Here is an 8,130-nt window from a genome sequence, read left to right as displayed (position 1 = left end):
CGGCCAGTCGTGTAAAGCTGTAACGGACATTTTGGTGACCTTATTTGACCTTTTCTGCTGCTTTTGAGACATGGTTCGATCCCTCCATGGGGCACTACTTGAGTAAATAAAACACTAGACAATACAGTAACTATTGGTCACTCTTATGTATTATTATTCTAATAAGTATTCATTACAGAATTGTGTCAGTTATTAATGATAAACCTTTAAACTGCACTCTTCCGCCCCTCCCTCCCCAGCTCTCCATTTTTCAGCTCCAGATGACAAAACCTACACACAGTCCAAGGGTTGCAGGTCTGCCAATTTCCTTCTGGTCACACATTGTATTCAGAGAGGCGGCCACACGGAGGAGCACTCTTTTCTATTCGAGGCCGTTTTTTAAAATTATATGTATGTCTAGTAGGGTTGAGGTTAGCACACCTGTCTAGTGATTATTTGGCCGGGTTTCAATACCTGCTATAGTCACTATTTTTTTGCTCTCCCAAAAGCAACACAGGCCTAATACGAGACAAATAGCTACCTGTAAAGTAATGAGTGACCATTTTAGAAAATCATGGGACATAGTCTTTGGTTGCATGCTATTTTACGTCAATCATATTGCTGCTATAGCCTATAACGGATGCTTCGTGGTCTTATGCTGCCATCTATTGGAAATATTTAGCATTTAAGTTATTAATTCACATAGACATTGGTGAAGCAGCTGAGAAAGTTTATTTTTCTTATTAATTCCTGAGATCAGTCTCAAACCTGCCCCACCTATCCCAGCCAATTGCTGGACTTTCACATATAGGTTATTAGGTCACATCCAGTTCAAACCACATTTGAAAAATAAAATGTGGCTTGTTTATCAAGTGTTCTGCCTTGCAATAATATACACTGCTCAAAAAAATAAAGGGAACACTTAAACAACACAATGTAACTCCAAGTCAATCACACTTCTGTGAAATCAAACTGTCCACTTAGGAAGCAACACTGATTGACAATAAATTTCACATGCTGTTGTGCAAATGGAATAGACAACAGGTGGAAATTATAGGCAATTAGCAAGACACCCCCAATAAAGGAGTGGTTCTGCAGGTGGTGACCACAGACCACTTCTCAGTTCCTATGCTTCCTGGCTGATGTTTTGGTCACTTTTGAATGCTGGCGGTGCTTTCACTCTAGTGGTAGCATGAGACGGAGTCTACAACCCACACAAGTGGCTCAGGTAGTGCAGCTCATCCAGGATGGCACATCAATGCAAGCTGTGGCAAGAAGGTTTGCTGTGTCTGTCAGCGTAGTGTCCAGAGCATGGAGGCGCTACCAGGAGACAGGCCAGTACATCAGGAGACGTGGAGGAGGCCGTAGGAGGGCAACAACCCAGCAGCAGGACCGCTACCTCCGCCTTTGAGCAGGAGGAGCACTGCCAGAGCCCTGCAAAATGACCTCCAGCAGGCCACAAATGTGCATGTGTCTGCTCAAACGGTCAGAAACAGACTCCATGAGGGTGGTATGAGGGCCCGACGTCCACAGGTGGGGGTTGTGCTTACAGCCCAACACCGTGCAGGACGTTTGGCATTTGCCAGAGAACACCAAGATTGGCAAATTCGCCACTAGCGCCCTGTGCTCTTCACAGGTGAAAGCAGGTTCACACTGAGCACATGTGACAGACGTGACAGTCTGGAGACGCCGTGGAGAACGTTCTGCTGCCTGCAACATCCTCCAGCATGACCGGTTTGGCGGTGGGTCAGTCATGGTGTGGGGTGGCATTTCTTTGGGGGGCCGCACAGCCCTCCATGGGCTCGCCAGAGGTAGCCTGACTGCCATTAGGTACCGAGATGAGATCCTCAGACCCCTTGTGAGACCATATGCTGGTGCGGTTGGCCCTGGGTTCCTCCTAATGCAAGACAATGCTAGACCTCATGTGGCTGGAGTGTGTCAGCAGTTCCTGCAAGAGGAAGGCATTGATGCTATGGACTGGCCCGCCCGTTCCCCAGACCTGAATCCAATTGAGCACATCTGGGACATCATGTCTCGCTCCATCCACCAACGCCACGTTGCACCACAGACTGTCCAGGAGTTGGCGGATGCTGTAGTCCAAGTCTGGGAGGAGATCCCTCAGGAGACCATCTGCCACCTCATCAGGAGCATACCCAGGCGTTGTAGGGAGGTCATACAGGCATGTGGAGGCCACACACACTACTGAGCCTCATTTTGACTTGTTTTAAGGACATTACATCAAAGTTGGATCAGCCTGTAGTGTGGTTTTCCACTTTAATTTTGAGTGTGACTCCAAATCCAGACCTCCATGGGTTGATAAATTTGATTTCCATTGATAATTTTTGTGTGATTTTGTTGTCAGCACATTCAACTATGTAAAGAAAAAAGTATTTAATAAGAATAGTTCATTCATTCAGATCTAGGATGTGTTATTTTAGTGTTCCCTTTATTTTTTTGAGCAGTGTATTATATAAAATCACTTTTTAAAAATTGCTAAATGCTTGCATAGGGTTTGATTTAAAAAAAGCAAAATGCTATTTAGTACTATAATGGTATTTACTAACATAATATTATTACAAAAATAGTTTAAAGTGTTCTAGGCTACCCTACCCAAGAATTAGGGTTAAGGCTAAAATAGGTTATACCTAGGGTTAGGGTTAAGTGTAACGTCCTGACCAGAGTTCTTATGTGTTTTGCTTGTTTAGTGTTGGTCAGGACGTGAGCTGGGTGGGAATTCTATGTTGTGTGTCTAGTTCATCTGTTTCTGTGTTCAGCCTAATATGGTTCTCAATCAGAGACAGCTGTCAATCGTTGTCCCTGATTGAGAATCATATATAGGTGGCTTGTTTTGTGTTGGGGATTGTGGGTGGTTGTTTCCTGTCTCTGTGTTTGTATTCTGCACCAGATAGGTCTGTATCGGTTTGCCACTTTTGTTATTTTGTATTTGTTTAGTGTTCACAGTAGTTTTGTTAATTAAACATGTTGAGCACTGGCTACGCTGCGTGTTGGTCCGATCCCTGTTTCACCCCCTCTTCTAGTGAAGAGAGGGAAGGCCGCCGTTACATTAAGGCTAAAATAGGTTATTCCTAGGGTTAGGGTTTAAGGCAAAAACCAGTATGGGTTTATAGCTCTTGCGCCTCCCTGTGGCCTTCTGTGGGTACTACATAACTCATCCATGACACTTGCTAGGCTCATAATCGGAGACAACAACTGCGGCAGATCTACAAATCAATGAGCTAGACCTATCCATTTGGTTTGCAACTCTGTGAACCTGCGCAGCATTCGCTCCATCCAATGCCTACTAACAAACCGATTGGTGCATATCAAATTACCCAGCAGCCATTTAGAAACAACAAATCGTCCAAAAAATAGGTTATTTCTTCATTTAAAAATATCTTCTGGCTGTTTAAAAAAATAAAATAAATCGGCCACATCTTGAAAGAGGACAGGGACATGCGTTTTGTTTAGGTTTACACCTTTTTCTGAAAGAAAATATGGTTAACCATGACCAGAAAATGTTTAATGGCTATGCGCCAGCCATCGTTAACACTGTGGATCACAATTGTGTACCCGGGTGACCAGTGAGTGCACTCACCAAATAGCTGGAACCTAGTTAATTACTTGAGGTAAGCCTAACAGGCTCACTACACCGCTCGCGAGCGTTGCAAAATAAATTTAGACATACATGTTCTTCAATTATTGCACCCACACTGCTCGTGCGTGCCAACGAGCGTCTGCGTTGCCAAGGGCTAAAATAGAAGTCAGTTCTATTTCTGACGCAGATCGCGCTGCAAGTCCTGCCTCTCCCATCTCCTCATTGGTTTATAGAAGCAGGTACCCACGTGCCATCTCCTCATTGGTTATACTCACGTGGGTGACTGAAAGACGAACGAGGTCAGTGGCAGTAATGCACCTAATTTATGAAAGTTGCCAATTGCAATATAAAGTCAAGAGAAGAAAAAGCCTGGAAGGGGGAGAGATGACTAGAAACGATTCGGTTGACCGTTTTATGTGTGGATTAATTGGCGGAGTAGATGACCTTGTGCATTTCAGGTAAAATAACTCAATGTTTATATCCCAGGACAAATTAATTAGCAATTGTTGGCAATGACACATGCCCACGTTAAACTCATACACGGAACCCAAACCGGTTGCGCGTGTGTGCCATCGTGCATAAATGCATTTTGTCCCCCCACACCAAATGCGATCACGACATGCAGGTTAAAATATCAAAACAAACTCTGAACCAATTATATTAATTTGGGGACAGGTCAAAAAGCATTAAACATTTATGGCAATTTTGCTAGCTAGCTTGCACTTGCTAGCTAATGTCCTATTTAGCTAGCTTGCTTTTGCGAAGCAGGCATTGTGACGTAGAACAATAGGTTGGGAATAGAACGTTCGGAAGGCGAGTTGGTGCCACGGTGCTCAATAGAACTAACAGGAGCTGGCAGGGTGAAAAATGCCCTAAAATAAGTGCTGTTTTTTCACAATTAATTCAAAACTACGGCAAGCAGTTGGGATAGATGATAATATTATGAAACTGGGCTCCACGGTGGGGTGGATGCAATGAACTAGTTATCAGAAAAAAAGCGTTGCTAAAAATGTTGTGTCCAGCCTACTGATATGCCTCTGTACTCTTGTAATTTTTCATAGTGGAACCATCCACTCCCAAGGAGAACACGAAGTAATAAAAAATGTCCCCATACGTAACTTCAGGCCATTTTATCATGTCAAGTAAATATTAATCATGGACGGATGGGATACGGTGATACCATCCGACCTCCGAAGATCCATGTGTGTGTTCCCAAACGTAAGCCATGTTTTGTTTTTGTGTTAACGATGCATGTTTTTTATTATTAGCTAGCCGCCGCTCTGATGTAATTTGCTAGTGTTGCCAGTAGTTGTGAAACTGAAACAAAAACACAATCGCGTTAGAATGGAACTAGCTGAAGTGGGCGGTCTTTAGCTAAACGAACGTAAACAGTTTCCCATGCAATGTCAATGGGGTTTGTAAACCAACCCGGATGTAATATAAAATTCTGGCCACACGTTGACTCAGTGGCGCTTCTCCATGCAGGACATGGGAGGGGGAGGGATGCACATTCTGTAAACAGGAATAGGTGCGTCACTGAGCTAAAGTTAGCTAGTTAGTCACAGAAATGTACGTTCAGTCTTATTTATTTCAGTCCGATTTGACTTCTTACGAAGTCATTATGGCTCAACATAGTTTTTCATTTTTGACCTTGACATTGTTGCTGGATAGATACTTTAATAGCTAACATGCTGGTGCTGCTAGCTAGCTAATGCTAATGGTGCAAGCTAACGAAGGTTACATATGTAACCACGGTTATGTGAGCTAAACTCAGCAAAAAAATAAATGTCCTCTCACTATCAACTGCATTTATTTTCAGCAAAACTTAACATGTGTAAATATTTGTATGAACATAACAAGATTCAACAGACATAAACTGACAAAGTTCCACAGACATGTGCTGCACCACCTGGGGATGTAGGCTCCAGTCCCAAGGTGGCGGACCCTCCCTCAAGAGCATATCCGCTGCCACACTCAGGATGTCAGGTATGTGCGCTGTGCATAGAGACGCTAGACAGCCCTGAGCAGAGAAGGGGCTCCCGTGCCTTAAGATGGAGGCGGTGGGACCGCAGTCCACCCTGATGGTTGATGTAAGCCACCACTGTGGTGTTGTCCGTTCTCACCAGGACATGTCTTCCTTTCAGATGTGGAAGGAAAGACCGCAAGGCCAGCAGTACAGCTCTAGTGTATTGATGTGCCTGCCGCTCCAAGGGGGTAGCCAACAGCCGCTGGCTGACCTGCTCTTGGTCACACCCCCCCAGACGATCTGGGAGGCGTCTGTGCTGACCAGCTCCCGGCGGCACATCCTCAGCATCTCCACCCCACCTGAGAGAAAGGAGCGACAGCGCCACCTCAACAATGCCTTGAGGCACTGTGCGGTCACCCGCAGCTGGTGATGACGGTGGCGCTTCGGGTGCAGCCGGTGGGAGTTGAACCACCGTTGAAGAGGCCGGAGATGGAGCAGGTCCAGGGGAATAAGCAACAAGGCCGCCGTCAGCAAGACGGATGCCACCCGCCTCTGCCGAAAGTGGTCGAGGCAAGATGGATCACCTGAACCCTTCTGGTGGGCAGGCGTGCTCTCATGAGGACTGAGTCAGTTCCATGCCAATGAAGGCCACCCTCTGGGTGGGTGTCAGATGACTCTTTCTTGTCATTTACAGTAATGCCCAGCCCGCCGATGTGGGTCAGGAGCATGTCTGTCTGACAGGACCTGGGTCATGGTCGGGGCACAAATAAGTCAATCATCCAGGTAATGGTGAGAGGTGCCAGGACAGCATCCATGCCAGGACAGTAAGCCGTTTCTTCGAAGTGAATTGGAGGTACTGCCAATGAGCTAGGTGAACAGGAACATGGAAGTGTAACAGTTTAACTTTAGTCCGTCCCCTCGCCCCGGGCGCGAACCAGGGACCCTCTGCACACAGACAAGTCACCCACGAAGCATCGTTACCCATCGCTCCACAAAAGCCGCGGCCCTTGCAGAGCAAGGGGAACCACTACTTCAAGGTCTCAGAGCAAGTCACGTCACCGATTGAAAGGCTATTAGCGCGCACCACCGCTAACTAGCTAGCCATTTCACATCCGTTACAGAAGCCCTCAGGTCCAGTGCCACAAACCACTGGTCCCTGGACACTGCCTGCAACACGAGGCTGGGGACAGCATGTGGAACCTCAGTACCTTCAAGTACCCATTGAGGTTGCGGAGGTCCAGAATCGGTCGACACCCTCCGTCTCTTTTTGGAACCACAAAATAAGTGGAGTAGAACCTAGCTAGTCGTTCTGATGTCTCGATCCTACAGATTACACCCTTGTCCAGGAGTGAGGAGATCTCCAGCCGCAGGGTTTTCTTCGGGGGGGGTTGGTCACCGTGGTGACACGAAGGCCCCTGAAGGAAGGGGCCGGCACCCGGAATTTAAGTCGGTACCTCTCGAGCATTGTAAACACCCAGGGGGACTCCACACCCTCCTCCCACTTTGCCCTTTGAGACCTGGAGAAGCGCCGAGGCCAGGGAAGGGTGTGTCAGGGGTCCTGCCGGGGCCCGCGCCTCTTCTGGTGCCCCGAGCACCTGGGTCTCCCAGGCACGTCCCTATGGCGGTGACGGATGATACCATCACACCTGTCACAAATGGAAGCCATAAGCTAAACCAAGCCAACCATGCCATAGAGCAGGGGCCCGACACCCTGGGAGAGCTTATGTCGTGACCCCCTTGGAGGAATAGGAACCCGGTGAGGGATAATTTACCCAGTACCTCTGCAAACACAGGGGCTGACCCCTGTGGGAAAAACAGGAAGACAAAAAAAAACAGCAACCAAGTAATGGATTTGTTTTTTGTTTTTACACCAACTGCAATATTACCAACCAGGTTAATATCAAGCAGTAAAAACAGCACCATATGGAGTAACACCCGTTAAGGAACCCCAAAGTTACTGTCTCAACGTCGTTTTCCACGTTACTCACTCTGTAGGGGAAAGAAACAGCACCTACAGCCGGGGAGCACAGACATAGGACAAGCCAGTCGGCAAGTTGTGTAAGGTAAATTACAGTTTGTTGATCGGCAAGAGCCACCAATATATTAATGCACACGGAGTTGTAGTGTACACAAGCACGACAATCCACTGGCAGAAGATACAGATCAACCAAGTGGAGCAATCAAGAAGGGCTGGCCATGTGGCCAGCTGTTCCAGGATGCAAACAGCCAGAGAGTACACTTCCACGCAAGATATTACACTTATCAAGCGATCTTCAGAAAGCTTGTACCTCAAACCATACGGACGTCTGCCGAGAAAATGAAAGAGAACGTGTGCGACCATGGGGTCTATATATAGGAGCGGACCCCAGCCGTGACACGTGTGTACACGGAAGTAAATCTGTAAATCCTCAACTCGGATGTATTCCTCCGCCGCGGAGTGATACCAATATAGTGAAACAACCTCTTATCTGGATGCCTCACTCTAGTTCCCGAGAGAGAGCACCATACTGGTTAGCCAACTTTGTTTTCTAACTTTGTAATCATCTGTAAAGTTATTTTACATGCAATCATACAAGCTAGATATATTTTG

The sequence above is a fragment of the Salvelinus namaycush genome, chromosome 4 (genome assembly GCF_016432855.1).
Source record: "Salvelinus namaycush isolate Seneca chromosome 4, SaNama_1.0, whole genome shotgun sequence".
Classification (NCBI taxonomy): Eukaryota; Metazoa; Chordata; class Actinopteri; order Salmoniformes; family Salmonidae; genus Salvelinus; species Salvelinus namaycush.
The sequence above is the reverse complement of the archived record's forward strand: the minus strand, read 5'-3'. Positions refer to the sequence as shown.